The sequence below is a fragment of the Acinonyx jubatus genome, chromosome B3 (genome assembly GCF_027475565.1).
Source record: "Acinonyx jubatus isolate Ajub_Pintada_27869175 chromosome B3, VMU_Ajub_asm_v1.0, whole genome shotgun sequence".
Taxonomy (NCBI): domain Eukaryota; kingdom Metazoa; phylum Chordata; class Mammalia; order Carnivora; family Felidae; genus Acinonyx; species Acinonyx jubatus.
Window position 1 is genome coordinate 36,797,665 of NC_069386.1, and position 20,535 is coordinate 36,818,199.

Here is a 20,535-nt window from a genome sequence, read left to right on the forward strand (position 1 = left end):
ACCTTGGGTTCATGACCTGAGCTGAAATCAAGAGTCAGTGGCTCAACCAACTGAGCCACCCAGGCGCCCCTATATGTGCTTTTAAAACGTGTATGTAGCCACATGTACTAAAAAAAAGCAAACGTGATCATCTTACCATGTCAATTCAGAAAATTGCACAAATGGAGTCCTTTCAGTGGCTGCATTTTGGTCTCTGGCCCCATACATGTTGAGGGCCCCTTCCTGCAGGAGGCTCACGTATAATTTTGCCAAGTGGCAATCTATCTCTTGACTGTTTGGCACCCTCGCTAAGGGCTCCAGGTTTGGGGCCTGGAGAACGGAGTTCCTGTCCTAATCCTGCCATATGCTAGCTGTGCGAGCAGAGGCAAATCACCCTTTCTCTCCGCGAGCCTGTTTCCCCATCTCTCCGAGGGATTAGCAGTTCTTGCTTTGCCCACTGGAAGGGGACGTTGTGAGGCTCCAAAGTGCTGATGGTTAAGTCCTCTTAGGGCTGCCCCTGCTGCCTCTCCTCCCTATCTCCCAGCTGTAGGGATTCTTCAACTTGTCTCCAGTGGAGACAAGGGCCAGAGGGCCGGGACAGGGAAAGAGAGAGACCTTGTTACCAGACAAGCACTGGAGGCCTAGAGGCTGGCTTTTGAAAACTCACTCCAGCTCACTCGAGTCTTGTGAGGGGCATCAGAGGAGAAGGAGGACTCTCTGGGCGCTGGAACACAAAGAGGGCGCCTGGAGTGCCACAAGGGGTTGAGGGGAGGGGGAAGCAGTAGAAGAAACTAGGGAAAGCGCTGGAAGGCTGAAAACGCTGCGTGGCGTCCACTTCAAAGCACATTTTAAAGGCTCTGCAGGAGCCAGCGGGTGCAGAAGCCAAGGCCCTCCTCCGCGGAGCAGCCGCCCTCTGGTGGCAGCGTGCAAAAGTTACAGCTGCTCCCTCTGCCCCGCCTCCCAGTGCCAGGCTTGAGAGCTGAGTTGCCATTCATGCATCCTGCAAGCGTGGGTCCCTTAGCGAGCTTCCAACAGAGACCTGAAACCTGCCAAAAGGGGAAGTCAGACTTGGGCGATCCCGGACTGGAACCTGGGACTCTGGATAGGCGGCCCAACTGATGCTGCCAGCAACCTCTAGTAATTGTAAAAGCAAAAGGCACCAGATAATGAAGATTTTATTCGGGCTATTGCACTAGACAGAATATTCCTTAACAAGGACCATCTCAAAGAAAAGGGAGGTGCCTGGGGTCTTAGAGAGGCAGGTAAACAAGGGAGTCATCAGTGCGTCTTCTGGGAGTAGTAAAGAATGGAGATGGGTTTTTCCTGGAATGGGCAGAGCAGGGGGGGTCCTGTGCGGTTCGCTTTCTCCCTGGAACTTAAATGGGTAGGGCAATTTCTTAATCATTGCAGCCCGGATTAGATAAACTTCCACATTGCCATAATGCTGCAGGATGGCCATTTAAGAGCTGAGGGAAGTGAGGCCCCGGTCATCCATCAGTGAGTTTTAGTGGCTGAGGTAAGATTCCAACGTGCAGAGAGGGACCAAGACAGCAAGGTGACCCCAGCCTGAAGTTTGACGTTCCCTCAAAGAGCAAAACCAGAAAATCATAGAGGGAGGGATGAGCCCAGCCAGCAGCAGAAGTGACCAGCTCCAGCCATGGCTTTCTGTTCGGTGGGCTGTAGCAGAGAAGTGTAGGACCACCCAGGCTGCCCCAGGAAAGAGGGGGGAATGGCATGAAGGCACAGTGAAGACCCTTGTCAAGCCCCAGGAAGGGCCAGAAACCGGGCAGTTCTGCGATGTGACTACTGTGTCTGCTTCTCAGCTAGCCTGTGTGTGTGTGTCTGACTACAGGGCACTACTTTTCCCACCCAGCTTCCTTTCTCTACTCCCCTGCAACTTCAACTGGCACCTGGCGCCTTGCAGCCACCCCAGCCTCCGAGCCTACTCCGCCTCCAGCCATAGAGCCCACCATTGACTGCAGCTTCCTCTGAATCTTTTAAGACACTCTCAGAAGACAGCCCATGCTTTCGAGCCAGACCGTGAGTCATCAACTGCAGCCGGCCTGTGCCCTGCCTGGCCCCTGGCAGGGAGCCCACCCTGGCCCTTCAGTTATAGCCGGGAGGCTTAAACGATCTGCCTCTCACAGGGGCTGGGGCAGGACAGCTGCCTTGGAGTGTCAAGAGCACTGCATCGAGCTAAAGGAAACGAGAAAGGAGTTAAAAAGACTCAGCACGTGTCATGGAACCCCATGCCGGGCATACCGCTGGACCTCAAGGACGTGTAGACCCATTGCTCAGACCTCCCACAGCCTGGTCTTCTCACTCTCCCAGCACCTTCTGCACACCACTGCCATGACTGGCTCCAGGCTGGATCTTAGGCCACTAGGCTTTGGGGAGGGACAACGTGACCCAAGTCCAAATATCCTGGAGAAGCGGGCTCTGATCGGCACGTTCAGGTACCCACCCAACAGTAACTGTGCCCACCTTCCCACTGAGCAAAGTGGCTTTCTGGTAACCGGGGATGGAGACAGGTGGGGCACTGGACACCGGGGGAGGGCGATGCTAGAATGAATGGCCTTAGTCTGGTGTTTCATTTTCACCCCGCAGCTCAGGCCATTCTTCTGTCCTGACTGCCCCTACCACACCCACAACCCCTTTGGCAGGCCAGCCCCTCCCCTCCTTTTGAGATTCCAGGTGGCTGGCACCTACACCTGGGAGCACCTCCCAGCCCTCCCTTCCCCCACAGCACCCCTCCTTTCTTGCTTCCATCCCTGCCGGCTCATCGCAGCTCCTGAGTTACTTGAAAGACTCAGACTGTCTTTTTCTCAGGGCTGGGACATGGAGGGCTCGGTAACTGTTTCCCGGATGCACTGATTTTGAGGGCTTGGATTCAGCACTGGGGTTGATTTTTCAGAAGGGGATCCCAGGACTTCCAGTGTTTCTCACGTGATGCAGGGTAGCAAGGGAGTTGGCCCGAGTGTCAGTTCGCACTTCACCACGTGCTTGTTGGACAAGACCCCTAACCTCCTGGTTTCCTAACCTCTTCAATTTCCTCATCTGTAAAATGGGAATACTGGTGGTACCTACTTCAAAGAGCTGTTGTGAGGGTCCAGTTAGACACCGCTTACCACAATTCCTGGGACATCGTATGTGTTCATTATCTTATTATTGTTACTATTACTATCATCATATGCCCCTTCCCCCTCCCTCCCCCTTGCCCCACAGAACTTGACGCTGACCACAGTGGCTGTGCAGAGGACAGGATGCCCCTCTCGAGCCCTTCGAGATCCCATAAGACAATCATCACTCCATCAAAAAAACAAAGGCTTAGACTTTAACATCACTGGGCTTCTGTAACAAAAGTACATATTTTAAATATATCAAGCAGTCTAACACACTTTGATATACCTTTTCCACTCTTTTCTTTCTTTTTTTAATTAAAAAAATGTTTAATGTTTATTTTTGAGACAGAGAGAGAGAGAGAGAGAGAGAGAGAGAGAGAGAGCGCACGAGCAGCTCAGGGGCATAGAGACAGGGAGACACAGAATCCAAAGCAGGCTTCAGGCTCTGAGCTGTCAGCACAGAGCCCAACGTGGGGCCCAAGCCCACGAGCTGCAAGATCATGACCTGACCCGAAGTCAGACGCTCAACTGAATGAACCACCCAGGCTCCCCCAGTCTTTTTTCTTTACAACGTTAATGCAGTTCTAATCATACTATACCTACATAGTTGAAGTCTATTGTCCATAAGTATCATTATACCATGCCTGCTATGTTGTTATAGGTAATGTTCAAATATTTTTCAATGTTTAAGAGAAGGACAGTTAAAGGATATTTTTTTTAAAAGGTAAAACCATTACACTTGTACAGATACAAAATGAATATGTTAAAGATTTTATTTAACTCATTATAAACCAGGGACCCAGGAAGATGACAACCAGTTTAAAGGAGAATGCAAGGGCACCTGGCTGGTTCAGTCAGTAGAGCATGTGACTCTTGATCTCAGGGTCATGAGGTCAAGCCCCACGTTGGGAGTGCAGCCTACTTAATTGGGAAAAAAATAAATGAGTCCGACTTCGGTTCAGGTCATAATCTCGTGATTCGTGATTCTGAGCTCCGTGTTGGGCTCTGTGCTGACAGCTCAGAGCCTGGAGCCTGCTTCGGATTCGGTGTCTCTGTCTCTCTTTGCCCCTTCCCTGCTCATGCTCTCTCTCTCTCTCTCAAAAATAAATAAAATAAAACATGAAAAAAACAAAGATGACCACACCAACACAAAAATGCACGTATGAGGGGCGCCTGGGTGGATCAGTCGGTTAAGCATCCAACTTTGGCTCAGGCCATGATCTTACGGTTCATGGGTTTGAGCCCTGCATCAGGCTCTGTGCTGATAGCTCAGAGCCTGGAACCTGTTTCAGATTCTGTGTCTCCCTCTCTCTCTGCCCTTCCCACCCGCTCTCTGTCTCCATCTCAAAAATAAACATTCAAAAATAATTTTAAAAATGCACATATGTACATGTACACATGTGTACATGTGTGAGCATCCCACATACTCATCTTATAGAGCGATACTGACACGCTTCTGTTGAATTTAGGTGGATGTTAGTAATGGCCCCAACCAACAGGATGCAGCAGAAGTGACTGGATGATTTCTGAAGTTTGGTCGTGAAGGGCAAATGGCTTCCCCTTGGTGTTCTCTCTCTCTCTCTCGGGACACTGGCCCTTGGAACTCAGCCCCTATATCGTGAAGAAGGTCAGACTACACGAGAGGCCATGTGTAGGAGTTGTGACAAATAGCCCCAGCCAGGACCCCTGCTGGGTGACAGCCAGCACCAACCACAGGTGAATTAGCCCTCCGATGATTAAGCCAAGCTAGTGACTCGAGCTTTTGAGTCTTCCTGCTGAGGCCTCAGACATTGCAGAGGAGAAACAAGCCTCCCTTGCTGTGCTCTGTCTAAATTCCTGATGCACAGAAACTGCAAGAGATTAATAATAGGGATTTCTGTTTGAAGCCATTAAGTTTTGGGGTAATCTGTGTTGCCATAGTACCTGGAACATGCAGTATAGGTGAAGACCACTTCAATATACACAATTCAATGTAAACGTTATAAGCACCGCTAAAATTTGAACATCAGCTTCAAAACCAATGTTTGAAAAAAGAAGACCTGGGTAGTTTTTGAAATGGGAGATAGAACGGAGAGGCATGCAAGTGGGGAGCCGGAAAACTCTTCAGCTCACCACGAAAGGGAGGCAAAAATGATGGATTTATCTGGAATCTGACAGTCAGAGAAATGTACATGGAAGGAAGTTCACAGTCTTAACGGCGTCAAAAAATTAAAACAACAGGCTGGGGGGCGCCTGGGGGGCTCAGTCCCTTAAGTGTCTGACTTCGGCTCAGGTCATGATTTCATAGCTGGTGGGTTCGAGCCCCACATCAGGCTCTGTGCAGACAGCTCAGAGCCCGGATGGAGACTGCTTCAGATTCTGTGTCTCCCTCTTTCTCTGCCCCTCCCCTGCTCTCGCTCTCTATCAAAAATGAATAAACGTTAAAACAATTTTTTTTAAATAAATAAAAAATAAAACAACAGGCTGTATGCTTCGTACAAATTTCCAAATTACAGAAGACGAAAACAAATAAATCATTGTGCATTTCACAGAAGGCCAAAAAACAAAAGAAACATAAAAAAGAGAAGGCCAAAATCCGCAAACAAAGCCCCAACATGAAAATAAGACCCAACATGCCAGAATGCATACAAATGTCTTACACTCTCCTACTGGAAGCTGCAGACCCTCTAACTGGATTAATACAATTTAATGACCACAACACATCTGTACAGCTCACGACACACGCACGTACTCAGCGTCTGTAGCAATGGTGACGCCCCCTCACCGGTTACACCCTGCTCCCTGCCTTTTGGTGGTATCGGTCTCCAGATGGACGTGGGCAGACACATCTAACGGAAAGGCCCAGGGAGGACAGTGATGGCCTCAGAAACACTGGACGGCCTCAGGACACTGACGGCCTGCACCCGTGGGACAGGAGGCGCTGCTGGGCCATCTGGCAGAAGCAACCCCACCCGGTGAGTGAGGGTCAAACCTTCCCCCTACGTGCTTTCCTTCCGGAGGTTCTGGGGCACTGTAGAAGGCAAGACATGCCAATCAACCTTGCCGCTTTGCCCGGCCCCACCGGCACACGTCATCAGGGAAAATCCATCCCAGACGCCTGCCAAGAATTTGGCACTTTTTCTGAAAGGTTCTAACTTTTTTTTTCTTTTTCTGTGTCTTAATTAGCTTTTAAATTGGGCAGATTGGAGATGGTATATCAAGGAAGATTGGTCTAATGCCATCTACATCAACTCTAAAATCCTATTATCTGTCATTTGTAACAGCAGAAGCTTTTCTTTTTTTTCTCTTCGATAAACGTGGCTGTTAACATCAGGTGCTCCGCTACATGCCAGGAGTACAATAACCAGGGAGGTCTGGCCCCTTGTCGTGGGCAGGCCCTCCTGGACTGGGGAGGAGGAGGGGCAGTAGGCAAGCAAGCAAACAGCCACCTCTAATACAAGGCAGGAGAGAATGAGCGCTAAATATAGGAACCGAGCAGCAAGAACAGGGGGAGAGAGCAATTAATGCTGATGGAGGAATGGGGAGGAGGCTTTCTGCCGTGTTTGCAGGGCCCCACACTGCACTGCAACAGTAAACTCTAAAGGGAAGAAACTACCCACACACTCAAAGTGCTGTCAGCCTGCAGAGCCTGGTTCATCCGGGGCAGCTGAGCCATGCTGAGGGGAAGCTGTGTCCCTCGGCAAGGGTATGGGGAGAGGCCAAATGAAGTGGGTCACATTTTTTTTTAAGTTTACTTATTTTGAGAGACAGAGAGACAGAGAGAGAGCACACGCAGGAGCAGGGGAGGGGCAGAGACAGAGGGTGAGAGGGAATCCCAAGCCAGCTCCATGCTGTCAGCGCAGAGCCAGAGGTGGGGCAAAATGGGTCACATTGGGTCCAAGGGAAAGCAGTGGCCCAGGATGAGGTGTCATCACACAGGAGACCCTAGCCCTGGGGACAGCCTCTGATGTTAGCTACGGTAAAATGTTGCTAATGACCAGAGGGGTGAGTTGTGGGCATTTTCTCAGTCCCAAGTTGCCGGGGAGGGTGGCGGGGGTTGGGGGGGGGGGAGACACTGGTTGAGCTCAGCCCCAGGAATTGTGGGTGGGTGGGTAGATGGGTCTCAGCTAAAAGGGAAGTAAAAACTAGCAACTAGCCTTTACTGAGTGCCTTCTAGGTGTCAGACACTACAGAACACTCTCACCTTTGTAACTCCAAATATTTACTGAGCACCTATACGGAGTACCAAACACTACTTTAGGCATTGGAGGTAGAGTGGTAATAAAATGAAAATCCTGGGGTACCTGGGTGACTCCATCGGTTAAGCATCTGACTTCGGCTGGGGTCCTGATCTTGCCATTTGTGAGTTCGAGCCCTGCATCGAGCTCTGCCAACAGCTCGGATCCTGGAGCCTGTTTTGGATTATATGTGTGTGTGTGTGTGTGTGTGTGTGTGTGTGTGTGTGTGTGTATGTGTCTCTGCCCCTCCCCCCTATTTGGGTGGGTGCGCATGCGAGCGCACACCCCCCTCTCACTCTTTCAAAAATAAACTTAAAAATAAAATGAAAATCCTGCTCTGCTTGCGCAAATAAACAAATATTTGACATGATTTCAGTGATAAATACCTATCACCAATATTAAGTACTTAAAAAAAAAAAAAGGAAACAGAAAGAAAGGAGGTGCTATCATCAAGAAGTGGTCAGGGAAGACTTCCTGGAGGAGATGACATTGAGCAGAAACCTAGTTAATGACAGAAAGAGCCTTAGGACATGTAGTGATGTCCCCAGTCTAGCCTTCCCCAGTCTAAAGATGGAGAAACCAACCTCAGAGAGGGGCGGTGGCTTTCTCTAGATTACAAAGGTCTGAAGCCTTCTCTAGGGGAGGGAGTTCTTCCTGAGATTCTGGGCTCAGGTGATGTGCTCAGAAGCAACACCACCTTCAGACCCTCCAGTTACATATAGCTGTGGTTGCTGTGGGCTCACAGATCCTTAGACCAATCCACTTGGTACCGTGTTAGCCCATGAGTTCCTTCCCTACCCTCTTCTCTTTCTTCTCCTCTCCAAGCCCCCTCTTCTCTGTCTCTCCCACCTCCTTCTCCTTCTTGTTTTTACATTTGACTGCAAATAAACAATGAAAAGTCCCTAAACATAAAGGTTCAGATTAATGAATAACTAGAGGCAGAATGCCTGAGTGACCAGGACCCAAATGAAGAAATGAGAGTGTTGGGGCACCTGGGTGGCTTAGTGGGTTAAATGTCCGACTCCTGATTTTGGCTCAGGTCATGATCTCGTGGTTGGCAAGTTCGAGCCCCACGTTGGGCCCTGCGTTGGGCTCTGCGCTGATGGCACAGAGCCTGCTTGGGATTCTCTCCCTCTCTCCCTGCCCCTCCCCCCCCCAAATAAATAGTATGTTGCTGCCACCCCAGAAGCCTTCATGTGTTCCTTCCCATTTCCCTGTCATTTATGCCAATCCCTGCCTTGTTTTTGTTACCATTTTACCATCTCTATATGTGTCCCTAAACAATATAGGTTTGCCTCCATAACTCTGAACTTTATATAAATGGTATAATTCTGTAATGCCTATTGTGCCTTACTTCTTTCAGTCAGCGTCAAGTATACAAGATTCATCCCTGTTGTTGGCTGTACTGGTTTGCTAGGGCTAAGTACCACAGACTGGTGGCTTAACGGGAACATAGTTTCTCACAGACCTGGAGGTTAGAAGTCCAAGGTCAAGACACCAGGAGGGATGCCTCCATCTGTTCCAGGGCTCTTTCCTTTGTTTGTGAATGGCTGTTCTCACATTGGCTACCCACCCCTCTCCACCGCCCCCGCACGTGTCTATGTCTGAATTTCCTCTTTGTATAAGGACTTCATGTTGGCTTAGGAACCACCCATATGACTTCATTTTAACGTAATTACCTGTGTGAAGACCACAGAGTGTGGTCACACTCTGAAGTATGGGGGTTAGGACTTTCACATATGAATGGAGGAGGGATACATTTCAGCCCGTGACACTGAATGTAACTATAGTTCACTCATTTTCATGAGCATCTCGTTTTCAGTACTGTCTAGCGTCCTATTGCCTGAGTGCACGACCATATATTTATCCATTCTCCTGTGGACTGTCCCTTGAGTTGTTTCCAGTTTGTGGCCATTACAAATAATGCCGCTTTGAACCTTCTTTTTTTTTTTTTTTTTTTTGCGTGTAATCTGCTGCACATGCACATGAGTTTCTGTAGGGTTTATAACTAGAAATGGAACAACTGAGTCATAGGGGTCAGTTTATCCCCGATGTTAGAAGGCCTGCAGTTTTCTAAAGTGGCTGCACTGATTTCTCCTCACTCCAGCCACATATTCTCTTATCTTCACGGCTCTGCTTCCTCAGCAATATTTGGCATTCTCAGACTTGTCAGTGGTAACCGGGAGGTAGTCGATTTTGCATTTCCCTGAGGGCTGATGGGGTTGAGTGCACTTTCACAGGGGATGTCTGATGCTCCCATTCTGTGAAATGCCCGCTCAAGTCTTTTGCCGGTTTTAAGTTATTTTTTTAATTTTGTAATCTCTTCACTTTCTCTGCTCATGGCAACTTTATTTTAAGGGCATAATTAACACTTTCCTGCCGCTGGGTTTCGGTCCTCACCATCTGATTCACCCCGCAAACTTATAATAACTTGACTGTAGGAGAGCAAGGACAGAAGCATCACCTTTCCTTCTCAGGAATCCCTGGGTTTCTCATGCAAACATTCCAACTTTCCCCTCCAACTTCTCACCTCTACCTGTGGACAGAGCTTCACCCCAGATGGCAGCCTCTTCTCTTACCTGGCCTGTTGCTCTGCTGCCCACACAGGGTTATGATAACTGAATGAGATCACGTGCAGATGTCCAGCATGGTCCCTGGACTCCTACATGCTCTTAGCAAATATTACTTCCCTTCCCCTTTCTTGATGCTCTGCAGAAAAGAAGTAGAGTAACATTCATCGACTGCTACCTGAGTGCCAGGAGGTATGCCACGGGCCACCCATTATCATTCGAGCTGCCTATCCATTACCGTTCTCTCTCTCTCTCTTTTAATGTTTATTTATTTTTGACAGAGTGTGAGCAGGGGAGGGGCAGAGAGAGAGAGAAGGAGACACAGAACTTGAAGCTGGCTCCAGGCTCTGAGCATCAGCACCAGAGCTCGACGCGGGGCTCGAACTCCCAAACAGCGAGATCGTGACCTGAGCCGAAGTCGGAAGCTTAACCGACTGAGCCATCCAGGCTCCCCTGGTTGTTATCTTCTTTCTTAGTTACAGATTTTATTCAGAGCATTAATATGCATCCTCTGCTTTTCTTGCCTTCCTTATTCCTGGTGCCTGGAGCTTGGAGCTCCAGCAGCCATTTGGGGCCACAAGTTGTTATCTTAAAGAGCCAGCTCTGTGACACAGTGGAGCCATCAGACCAGACCTGGAAAGACAACTTGTCTCATGCAAGAGAGAAATTAACCTCTGTCATCTTAAAGCAATAGTTATTTGGTTTTCTATTATTTGAGGCAGAACCTTATCCTGATACTCATGAAAAGTACGTTTTTGGTTAATTATAAACATGTGTTTCCTTGAGCTAAGTTTTCCTGCCTCCATTAAAATTAGTTTTGCTGGTGAGTAAATGATAATATATTTAAGTCTCTACAGTCAAATTTATATTTTTCAAACAACCCATTGGATCAGTATTTTCACACGGATATGAGTAAATTGAGACAGGGCATCTTAAGTAGCCAAGAAATTATTATTCCCTATGATAAAAAAGTGTTGCTTACTCTTTATAAGAAGTTGTCTTGTTTATGACAGCTACCCATAGGTATTATGTCAGGATACTCTGAGGGTAATGAATCCATTCTTTTTTAATTGAATTAGCAGCAAATACAGAGAGCTGTGTAAGTTAGGTAGGCTGCAATCTATTCAAAGTGAGACTCTCAAGTCATGGTCCCTACCCTGCTTGTGAAAAATCCATTGGTTGTAAGTCACTGCCAGAGAGCAGGTTAATGTGTTTGGTTACCGAACCACTATTAAAATAGGAAGCAGCGTAAGGTGCGCCATGCACACGCACACGCTAATGAGGAAGCTACGTGTGATGTAGGGGTGAACACTATGGATTCTGATTGCAGGGCCTTGGACTTGGATGATTCACTTAATCTTTCCGAGCCTCAGTTTCCTCATCTGAAAACAGTGGTTTACAACATGCACATATTGTGAGGATTACGTGAGAAAAAATGCATAAAAAAACACCCGGAAGAAAGGAAGGAAGTTAGGAAGGAAGGAAGGAAGGAAGGAAGGAAGGAAGGAAGGAAGGAAGGAAGGAAGGACGGACTCACAAAATGTTAAATAAGGTGGGTTTGTTTCTATTTTGTGACAAGAGGCTAATTTGGGGCAAAGAAGAGTGATTTGCCCCTTCAGCAGGAGGCCTTACTCCAGATTCAAGCCACTTGAGTCACCAACCCCCAGACAGGCCCCAGGGGAAGAGGCCCCTGAAGACCGGACCCTGACGCCCTGCCCTGGGGTGGGTGCAAGGCCCCTCACTCTGCATCAGCCAAGCCCAGAGGAGCTGGGTGTAAGCACAGATTAGGTTGCAGTTTTTATTTAAAGATCTTAATTTCTGGCACTTATTTTGGGGATTACAGTGGTGGCTTAAGATCCTTTAAAGACATTCCAAGTTGAAGTCTTTCCTTCACTTGGCTGCTAAAGTTTAATTCAGTCTAATTATTTCATATGGCACCGACTATAATAGTTTCATAATTTCTAGTATATTAAGCACTTAATATGTTGTGTCATTTGGAATCACATATTAAATTCAGCAAAGTACATTTTAATGAGAGTTAAGTGGTGTGAAAATATTAACACAATGTGATGGTTCATCTTGTTGTTCATATTTTGTAGGTCTGTTCCTGATGCACAAATGCCTCGCTCACCAGGTATGGGAAGGATTTAACTGCCTGAGGCTAGAAAGGGGGTCTGGGGAGACCATATGCCTACCTTTTTCCCCACAGCACTTTACAGTCGGATTTCCCATGGGGCCTCGCGACCCTATAAAAGTAGGGAAATTGTTATTTCCATCTTAGAGATGAGGAAACTGAAGTTCACTGCTGACTCTAATAAACGTGGTCTTTCTTGGTTCAAAGCCATTGTAGTTTTTCCCTGTACCACAGCTGTCGTCGGTGTGACCCTGGTGGGGGTGAGTGCTGTCTGGACTCAGGGGAGGGCCGGGAGTATCTGGAGGGGGTGTCACCTCACCTCTCACCTTGCAACCCCACAGAGAAAAACTAACAGAACCACCGAGAAGTTGGCAGACTTTCTACTTGGACTTGGGATTCTTTTTGCACCCTCACAGAGTGTCCCTTCCATGCCCTAAACCGAAGTGCCTGTGCTCTTAGGCTAGCCTGGGATTGCCAGAGAAAATGGTCTTGGACTAAATCACAGTGAACCCATCAGATAGCAATAGCTCGGGCTAAGGAGGCTTCAAAGGCAGGAGTTAAGGCAACAGAGAGAGAGATTTTAGAGAGATCCTCCCAGAACCCTCAAATGGGACTCCTTTATTCCAACTAGGTGCAAAAGTTAGCTCTTGGAGCCAGAAAGATTTGGCAGCAAATTCCAGTGTCCCTGATTAGCTCTGTCACTTTCCTCTCCAGGCCTAGCTTTTCCCCATCAGTAAAAGTGCTTATCTCTCAGACATGAAAATGAAACAGAACATCAGAAGAACGGGAAGGATTCAGACTAAGCTCAGTGAACAGGAGTGAGTGGGTCTATGAGCCTGTGTGCTCAGACCCAAAGCCTTGAAGCCCTCTGGGTGAAAACAGTCCTCATCACAGCTAAGAAAAGGAGGGACAGGGGAGAGGGAGATAACTCAGAAAAAGGAGCTACTACGACAAAAATTTATAGTAACTAAGAAACAGTCCCGGTAGTCACTTTAAAAAGAGGAGCTATTTTCACTTTTTAAAAAGTGTATTTCATCCAGGTAGCTGCAAGATTAAGGAAAGAAGACCAAAGAAGAATAAGGAGTGGTTATGCATCGAGTATATTTATACCTTCCATGTACCTCCCCCATGCCCAGGGCCTAAACACTTTACAGAAGCAGCTCATCTAAAGTGCTCGGGATGTTCACATCAAAACTGAAGTCAGTGTTCAAACTGCTGTGCTGGGCACTCAGCAGAGTCACCGTCCTACAGGTGGGGAAATAGCCAGATATTCACAAAGTTCCAGGCACAAAAAAGAGATCACAGGGAGGGTCAAAAAGTACCGCCTGGGCTGGGGTCCCAACCCCCGCTCCAAATGCAAGCTGGGGAAGGGGCAGGATTATAGGGTACCACTGAGGTCAGGCATCTGGGATGGATTAGAACCGCTCTAACCACAGCAGGGGCCAAACCAGAAAAGCAAGGGCTGTTGAGCACAGGGGGATTAAGGAAGCTTGGGAGGAGCAACTCCCTCTGGCCACAGCTGACCCTGCCTCAGGCCTCCCTCTGAGCTGTCGGCACACAGATCTTCTTCTACTTGCCCCTCCCCCCACCCCTGGTTTTCTTCACTGGGAGGCAAAGAAGGAAACTTGGAAAAACTCATATACACTGGGGTGATTAGGTGGGAGAGTATACTTCAAAAGAGAGCTTACAAAAACAAGGTTTAAGTCAGAGCACGTGCTGCTCAAAGGGATTTCTAGGACCTGAGTGGTGGGTCCTCTTCCATGCCCGGGCTCCCCGCAGCCCTGCTCTGTGTCTGGGGCCTTAGGACCTTCCGGGCCAGGCCTGTGAACTCGGCACATCCCCGCCCTACGACTGGGTAAAGCCTCCTGATGCCCCCAATGCCATTCATCCCCAGGGTTCCCAGCACAGAGGAGGCCACGGCTACGTCTCCACATCCCTGCTTCTTCTTCCCTCTGGTGCGGTTGATGGGAATCCCTGGCCCTTCTTCCTTCAAATGAATGACATATGGAAACACTCAGTGCTCCCAGGCTGCAGGGGAAACACTACAATGTTAGAGGATGCTGAGATCTCATGTCTTCACTGACGTGTTTTCAATATGAAACAGGCCGTTTCTCCATTGATCAAAATGTAATTAAAGTTGCTCTGACCTCTCGCACTCAGAGTGGCGGGAAGCTCCAGCTCAGACCGGACGGGGCGATGGGGGGCGGGGGGAACCACTCTGCCTTTCTTGAGGTTCTGCAGCCCATGACACTCAGGGAAGGCTGTCGGGACTCAGGCCACCTCATGTCTCAGAGTGGAGGGGGGGACACCAGCCCCGAGGGCCAGCAGGAGCCGGGGGCTCCCACTGCAGCTCTGAGACCGTGCAGTTCTCTCTGGCACCCACGTGCTCCTCCCTGCTTTCAGTGTCCGTCTCCTTGGGTCTCTCCTTACCGACTCCCTCCATACATCTGTCCTCCGGCTTCATGCCACATCCAATCTGCCTCGTCTCCTCTCATCCCGGCCTCCCCCTCCCTCCACGCTGGGCCTTTGGGGCTCAGGGGCGAGTGTCACAAGGTTCAGCAGGTCCCAGACCCTAGCCTGCCCTGTGAACTGTTCCCGGGATATTCTATGCCCCAAGGATGACTGGCATGCTCCACCCTTCTAAAATAGAAAACAAAAAGTGTTCAATTTTTACACGTTGCTAATTGGAGTCTCAAAAAAAGTCCTTCAGTTACCCAGTTACAAAAAAAAAAAGTCACAGCATGTCAAAGCTGAAAGAGAGGTTATCTTCTCTAGGGCGGTTTCCTCACTTGGCAGAGAAGTCCAGGGAGTTGGGCAAGGTCACAAAGGCAGATGCAGGAAGGAATGGAAACTAGAACTCAAACGTCCCTCTGTAACACAACTGCTCAAAACAGACAAAAACAAAAAACAAAATAAAACAGAACAAAAAAACACCCAAGCTCCACCTCTGGCTCAAAATAACACCTACTTGTGTAGCCAGAAATGGTGAACAACCTGGTCCATCTCCTGCTGGTTTTCGCAATAAGGCAGTTATGAACCCACGAGATGTACCTGTCACCGTGACACGTGTGCGCATTGACTGTGACGAAAAGGCTCTTCTTGTAAATAAATGAATAAAAACATGGTTGCTAATTGAAGATTAGCATCATCTCCCATCAATGCTAATACGCTTTTTGGTTATTTGCAATTCCCTTTTGCAAATCTGAGGGAAACATCATTGCCCAAATTAGCTCTTTTCCCTCAGTGAAGGCCGTATTAGCATTCTGAGGTTTGTGTTTGCTTACTGCTTATTTAGACAGAGGTCAGGTGAGAAGCTGGGCAGCCTGCACCGGATTTCCATTTCACTGAAGACAGGTGGGGGGAGGGACTCCAAAGTACCCAGAGGCCAGGCCAGGTGCTCCCTGGCTGTGGTCTGAGTCAGGCTCACAACGCTGAGCCACAGCATGACCCGGAGCACCACCTACCTCCACAGTGGCTTCTCCTGCCTGAAGGACTTGCCCAGATGGGTGACATTGACTCAGGTAGCTCCCAGGTCATCTTCTGCCTGGCACTGTCTGTCAGGTCCTCTCAGGGTTGCATCCGTATGGAGCGACAGTTCAAATGTCCCCTTCCCTCCTGCCCACCTTCATTCCCCAGTCACTGTCTAAACCCCACGTTCTTCCCTTCTAGTCCCTCTCAGCACTGAGAATGCTCTTCCACGTTTGCTTGGCTCCCTCGCTGGAACCGAACGGCCACAGCAACACAAACCACTTCTTGTTGGCCCTGCAGCCCCGGCGCTGACGTCACAGACGCTTGCTGTGTGGTGAGGGAACTAGGGCAGGAAGGAAAGTCTGAGCCGATAAGGCCTTGGGAGCATTGTCCAAAAGGGGAGGCCGCACTCCTGGTCCCAAATCTTTCCTCGCTCGAGTTCCACTGTGAAGAGGAAAAGATCGGTTTTTGAAACCAGACTTGCCTGCAAATCCCAACTTCTTTCACGACTGGCAGGCTAATTTTGGCCTTGATTAACCAACTAGAGCTTGTTTTCTAACGTGGAAATTGAGGGGAAGGACACGGGTCAGCTAAGGGGCCCGGCCCAGTGCTGGACCAAAGCCTGGCGACCTTTCCCGGTCTGCCACACTTCGAGTCACACTATGGAAAGCGTTGGCCCCAAGCGGACGCTCACCCCCTTGCCCTTGGCTTCAAGCACAGGGCGCAGGGCCCGACCACCCCAGGGGAAGCAGCGGCGCACCGTGAACCACTCCTCCGCGCTGCGGCCCCGGGCCACCCTGCCCGGCCCCTTCCGGTGCACGACCGGCGTTTCCAGCTCTCGCCAGGGTCACGGGTCCTGCCGCGGGGACGGCCCGACCTGATTTCTGTGGGGCCCCCGTGCGCATCACCGCCTCTTGTCCCCCAAAATGTGCTGGCGCCGCGCACGCGCCGCCCCGCGTAGTTTCGGGGACACCGTGCCGCCCGGTTTTCGGTGGAACCCCGCGTGCGACCCCTGGGGGCCCAGCTGAGATGGCTGGGAAGAGGAGCGCGGCCGCGCGCGCCACGTGACCGAGTGTGAGGCTCGCGCCCTCCGGAGGCGCGCAGAGGTCGCGCGGGCCGAGGGCCAATTTCCCATGGTCCCTTAATTTGCATATACAACGTTGGAGGGTTAGAGAAATAAGTAGAGTTCATTTCGCTGTAATCACAAAGATACAATTACCGTGTGTACGAGATACACAAAGTCATACGTCTTCAAAATTTAGTTTTTTCTAAGTAGTGCAGTATGGTCACCATAACTGTAAAAGTCTCCATATTCTCTGCTTTATATACCCTCAGAGCGCACTCGTATACCGTGCTCGCTTCGGCAGCACATATACTAAAATTGGAACGATACAGAGAAGATTAGCATGGCCCCTGCGCAAGGATGACACGCAAATTCGTGAAGCGTTCCATATTTTGTACCTGAGTTTATCCCTCCCTTGCAAACACTTTTCACTTACAGGTTCTTTTGTTTCACACAAAGGAAACTGTAGTCCCAGGAGATGGAATAAGAGGAGGTGGGGCACAGTCAGAATCTCTCTTTGTCATGCTTTTTATGTCTGGCCCCAGTCTTCGATCTTTTCCATCTTGCCTCTGCTTCCCCTTGCACTATCCTGAGTCCCACGGTACCTTAACACTTAAAGAAATGGTCTTGCCAAAGTGGACCCACTTCAGGTCCAAAACAGAACAGGAACTCAGGGCTGTGATAGACAAGGTGACTCTAACAGGAACGCGCAACAAGACTCACCATGCTGCCTCTGAATCAAAAAAATAATGCCCGCTCCTTAAGGTCTACCGTGTGCCAGGGGCCTCACCAATATCCGGGTTTCGTATTCCTGACAGCCCTGCCTTGTGAGTATTATTGTCACCATTTTACAGGAGTCACTGAGAGGCAAAGCAACCTGGGCATGATCATGTAACCAGTAAGTGGCTGCGGCAAGGCCTGCTAAGACCTTTGGAGGCACAGGCCCTGAAAAGATCGGGACCCTGCCCCCGCGCAATGAATGCAAGAACCACAGTCCTAATTAGTAAGATTAGTAAGAAAAGTCCAATAAATTTCAGATTTCCTGCGATGACTTTATCAGTGGTTTTGAAATCTCTCCCCCCCCCCCCCAGGAGAAAAATGTTGGTGCACATGTTTTGCTGATGCCTGAGCACACACGTAGTCGGCCCAGCGGTCTCTGCAGCCGCTGGGAGAGCAGCGCACAGATCCCAGGCTCTGTGCTCCCCACAGATAGGGCAGGCTGCAGACTCCAAGCCCCTGAGCCGCCCCAGGGCAGAGGCGGGTCCTCTCCCGGTGGGCGCTCAGAGCTGCGAAGCAGCGTTCCATCAGGGATCCATTTCTGTTCCCTTCAGTGGAGGTGAAATGATCCTTTCCAGGTAACAGCCGAGAATAGCGGTCTGTGGGACCTCTCACTGCACCTTCTCCTCGGCTCACAGCCTCCAGTGCATGGAGTTGGAGGACAAGCTTTGGTTTTCCTTTCTTTCCTCAAACATGCCTGGTTCTTAGGAAGAACTTGGGCAATTGGGTGAGTAGTTTTCAATGTCTCCTTCTGGTGGGATGCCAAACAAGGAAAGGACCAATGTTGGTGTGACTCTTCTTCTAAAGAAACTATTCCTCTTGGTCTGACCCGTTGTGTTGGAGCAGAAAAGAGGCTTTCCTCTTTTCCAGGAAAAGGAGGAACACCTTTAGTCCTGGAAAAGTCAGACACCTGGCTGACTTTCCTGGCTCCGCACCGTTCTATGAAGTAACACTTTTACTCCTGTTACACATGAGGAAGTTGAGGCACAGAGACATTCAACAACTTGCCCAATGTCACACGACTAGTAAATGGCAGAGAAGGGCTTGAAGCCCAGGAAATCTGGCTATAGAGCTTGTGCTCTTAACCAAACACTATGTCACCTTTGAAGATAGAGAGGGAGAGATAAAGCTGTTTAGAATCAATGGAAAGAGAACACAGGTCCAGTTCTGCTTTTGTCGGTGTTCTGAATTCAAGGACAGGAGTTGTATTTTTGCAAAGGATCAAGGCTCTACCTTAGATCCAAGGAGGTGGAGTAGTGGACAGTGGGGGAGCTGCACCCTCTTCGGGACACAGCTGAAAAAGGAAGGAAGTTTTCCTAGGCCGACAATCTCTTACCAGACACCTGCCCCCCTCCCCAAATAATCCTCCTGAGGAAGGATCATCTGACCACTAAACGTGTGCTTAATTAATATTAGGCAAATGAACTTAATCGTCTCCCAAGAGCTGCAGTCCAGAAGCACCTAGGGACTCCTCCCCTCAGACATATCCAGCATCCTGATAAACCGCAAAGTTGGAACCGCTTCATTTAGACATCTGTTGAGCTACTTTGGGGCACTGGGTGCTGTGTTGGAGATCACAAGGAAAAGCAAGATGTGGCCCCTGTTGCCAGGGTACTTACAGTCCTATGGGGAACACACACACACAACCAAGGATAACTCAGAGAGGGGAGCACACGCTTAGCTTCAGGAACCAAGTGCCACAGGAATGCAGAAGTCAGTCTCAGGAATCCGGGGGTCTGCCAGCTGTTTTTTTGCAGACAGGTTACCAGATTTGCAGGATGCATGGAGGCAGGATTTCTCCGGGGGGGGGGGGGGGGACTCTCCACCAGGGCCTACAGCTTAATCCTGGATTTTCTGGGAAAGGTGAGGATAGAGACTGTAAACAGCATCTCCTTATGAGTATTTGGAAGTTCCTTCGCCGAAAAAAGGTGGTCTGAGGTCGAGGGGGCATCTTTACCTGGTACTTTATCCACAGACCCAGGACTCCGGAGCCGGACCCCCTGTGGGCACCTCCCGGAGTCACGGGTGTGAAACCAGACCCCTCGGAAGAACACCCAGGTCGAAGTTCTGTGCTCCATAGCCCGCTGGCAATTCCCAAAACCCCACTTTTTCTCCCTAAGACAACGCTCCCTAGTCTAGGGCCTTCGGACGTTGGCTGCAATGCCTAAAATGTGTCGCAAGGTGGCAACGTTGTGGCGAGAAATAGACTTTTTAAAAATCCTGGGTTTTTGTTTTTTTTCAAAGCATATTTTCCCTATTAATGTTTCATTTAACTTAATTAGAATCTGGTAAACTAATTAAAGCAGCTACGAGCCCCGCAATCAGCAATAATTCGTATAATTATTGATAATTACATCCATACCAATCGTTTGGTTATTAACATTTGGGGGAGAACAAACCACTTCTGAAGGGACGAGGAACCCAAGAGGGTTTTTTGCGACAAAGCTTTCTGGGTCGGATCCGCCTACACCTCCAGTCTGCAGAGATTCCGGCCCAGATGGGGCGCCCTTTGGCGAACCCCTGCTGCCTACGGCTTTTTTCTCTACTTTGGGGAATTCGTTAAGGGAAGGTGAAAAGGAGTATTTGCTAGGCTTCTCTGCGTGGGCCGCGGCCACGGAACTTCCTGCCTGGGTAGCAACTGTAATTCCCACTTTATAGAGCAGGCCGTGCCGCTTCCAAAGGCGTGGTCACGCCAAGGGGGTGCAGTCTCGTGCTCTCCCCAACACCTGCACTGTTCTGCGCGTCCCAGCACCGCTCGGCCCTGGACGCAGTCACTTGCTCACTTCCTCTCGCGACCTGTTTCGCCGTTGGTGCAGCGGAGAACTGATCGGGTTGGTTCCACCCAAAGGAAACCTTCCCGATCCCCGGAGGGTCCCTGCTAGGAGATCTCACGTCCCGGGGTGACTTCTTCCCTCGACGACACCTCACAGTTTAGCCGCTGCCCTCACCGCTATTATCTCTCTCATGTCCTGTGTCTAACCCTCCGAATGTCTCGGGACCGGGGTCCTGAGAGCCCTAGCGCAGGGGGCTCCGGGGACCGGCTTCCTGCCTCCGCAGCGCGCCGGGGGGTGGGAGGGGGCCTCCTCTCCTACGCCCCTTCCAGGAGGCGGGCAGCGCGCTCCCTGCTCACCGGCCGGCCACGGGCCCTCCAGACGACCCGCTACCAAACTTCCCGACCGGCGCAGCGCAGGGCTCCCAGGCCCGA

At 49.9% G+C, this 20,535-nt stretch overlaps 1 long non-coding RNA gene and 1 other non-coding gene across 2 annotated transcripts in view; one reads left to right on the forward strand and one right to left on the reverse strand.

Annotated features, from left to right (window-relative positions):
* The window catches only part of LOC113601857 (uncharacterized), a 57,896-nt gene extending 41,229 nt beyond the window's left edge, over positions 1 to 16,667 (reverse strand). The window contains exon 1 of the long non-coding RNA XR_008299095.1: positions 15,487 to 16,667. This is a non-coding gene — a long non-coding RNA (uncharacterized LOC113601857). The remainder of the gene's footprint in view (positions 1 to 15,486) is intronic.
* A 174-nt stretch (positions 16,668 to 16,841) lies between these two features.
* Positions 16,842 to 16,948, forward strand: LOC113602137 (U6 spliceosomal RNA). The gene has a single exon (XR_003423499.1). It is a non-coding gene; the product is annotated as a U6 spliceosomal RNA (small nuclear RNA).
* The last annotated feature ends 3,587 nt before the right edge of the window (positions 16,949 to 20,535 follow it).